Raw genomic sequence first — 2,692 nt, 5'->3', positions numbered from 1 at the left:
AGATTCAAAAATATATGGAATTAAAGAAATATGAAACTACCTCCAACTCTGTGATTGCCTAAACTCATTTCAATTACGAATCCCGACAGTGGAAACCCTATTATTTTTCATAAGTCACTTACCTCACAGAAAATCTTCATAACACGATCTACAGCAATTACAGCAAGTAGCAACAACAGGCAGCTAAATAAAAAGATTCTAACTACTATAGACTCTAACAACTAGGAGGCATATGGTTACAAAAAAGAAAGATTTTTGTTGAATAGCAAACGATGTGTTTAGAAAACTTTACCTTATTCACTTGCCGTCCAGTTCCAAAAATTATTCAGTGGTCAATAATTCCACTACACAAACATTATCAACATCCACCATCATACATTTCCTTGCGTATTTTCTTATAAATACACCATTTCGTCTCACTTTACAACGCATGTCCTACCAACACATAGTGTCCACTAAAAGTATCAGTGCTTACACTTCCATATCCACTCGCTAACTGCTAGTCCGTCCAACCACAGAATCTCTTGCCGAGGGCGCAGCGATATTAACACAATCCAAAGCGCTACCAACATACAAACAGGTTGCTTACATCAGTTATGAAACAATGAAACCATTCAAAATTCGTTTCAAAACTTATGTCAGGGTCATATGAGGTAAAGTTCATTTCAGATCTCATTTCTTATGCAAACAGTTTTATTCTCACAGTGTCTGCCCCATTAGCTGAACGGTCAGTGCGCTGGAATGCCACGCCCGGGGGCCCGACACCCGAGCATCGTTTCACTTGCGGGAATGCCACCAACATATGGGAAGCATGCCAGCAGATGGTGGCCCACATCTACAGAACGGCGCCGGGAAGCCATCACAGTGGAAGAAATCACCGCCCGAGACTCCAACCCATTTCCACGACCCAAGCGACTGGCGACTCACTGGAGCCTCGCCATGACGGCACACGCCATCGTAGCGAGGAGGCAGACCGACCAGCTGGCCTTCCTGATGGACCCATGGGCGGAAAACAAGACGGCCCAGCAGCAGAGACGTTACCGTGGGAACTTGAAAAACTTCCTGCAAATTCCACTGCAGGCAGCAATCGGCAAAGTCCTCCCCAGCCTGTGACCCTCAGCATTGCCACCAGCCACCTCACCACACTCACCACAAGAAGAAAGTGTGCAGTGAATGTGAATAAGTGTACCATAAAAGAGAAAGTGTTTCTTCTCTCTCCTGAAATAGTCAAGTATAGTTTCTAAAGCGTTTCTTGTCAATGAAATCTGTGTTGCAAAGTGCATCCCACTAGACCTCTGTCATGCTCACACCAAAATCAGCGTAAAAAGTACGTCCAATAGTACTACCAGTGCTCCTAAAGGTGTATTTGTGAGGAAAAAAACAGCTATTTCCGTTAAGCGGCGTTTCATGGCATCCATATACACTTCATTATTTGTACTATAATGTTTAGGATACAAGCATTACTTAGTGAAAAGCACCAACTACTCATAAAAAATTAAGGTTTTCCTTTACTAAAAAAAAGAAAAAGGTTCGGTTCCCGGCTGGAGTGGGAGATTTTCTTCCCTCAGGGATTGGGTGTTGTGCTGCCCTCATCATCATTTCTTCCCCATTGTAGACGCGTAAGTCACCCAATGTGGCGTCGCACTCAATAAGACTTGCACTTGGCGGCCGAACTAGCCGCTTGGGAACTCCCGGCCATTGCCACCATATGATATTTCCATTTTATTCTCATAGTTCAGTGTTATATTTGTGTGTGTATCACGCAGCGTTTGGAAATTTGTTTAGGCAGTTCACGCTAGTAAATTGACAAGACTTTTTAATAGAAACTGTTTATTTTTTTCTCCAAAATTTGATTGGTAATTTTATGTAGCATCTTTTATTCTGTTAGTTTTGTGTGTTGAATTTGCTAGTCACATATTGCGACGTAGCACATAGTAACACTGATCACTGCACTACGTAATACAGACTCACACAGGATCGTTTCTTTAGTTTACAGTTTTAGTTCTCTAATTAATTTAATAGAAGCTAACTGCAGTACTAATATATAGTTATACAATTTCTGATAGTTTGGCCAATTACTTTACCAGGTAGTATATTCATAATTACACCACTTGCATAATTCAGGACAATAGCACAGTAACAAAGAGTTAGGAAACCAGTACAGGTTTAGATTACGACGTATCTTTTTTTTACTCGGAAAAGCTACAAAGGGTAGATTCGATCCGTCAAGTACAGGATCGATATCTGTACCCTTACATCCCGCCACATAGACATCTTGTGTACTTGCAATGTGATGATGGATACTAAACGATTAAACTACGGCTAATATATACGCGACGCATTACGCGCAACAACAAGAAGGCGCCCCTTAGAGCTACAGTCACGTGTTTTCTAGGCACGCTCTGAAAACCCGTGCGGAACCGTCAGTGCCTCCGTGCGCACGCGATAGCCGGGAGTCAATAGCGCGTGCTTCCTTCCACTAGCCAATTAACACGTTATATTTTTGGACCATTCCTCACAGAAACACAGGCATGGTGGCAGGGGGGGGGGGGGGGGGGGAAGAAGTTCGTTACGCGTGCTGGGCTTGCAGACTTCTCCCAGGCTCTGCCGCCGCCAGGGTTGGCTGCTGCTGTGTGACTGCCATAAAAGATACACGCGTCGGCCGCCGCGTCCCACAACACAGACGCAGATC

This window comes from Schistocerca piceifrons, chromosome 3 (genome assembly GCF_021461385.2).
Source record: "Schistocerca piceifrons isolate TAMUIC-IGC-003096 chromosome 3, iqSchPice1.1, whole genome shotgun sequence".
Classification (NCBI taxonomy): Eukaryota; Metazoa; Arthropoda; class Insecta; order Orthoptera; family Acrididae; genus Schistocerca; species Schistocerca piceifrons.
Note: the sequence above shows the minus strand (reverse complement) of the source record.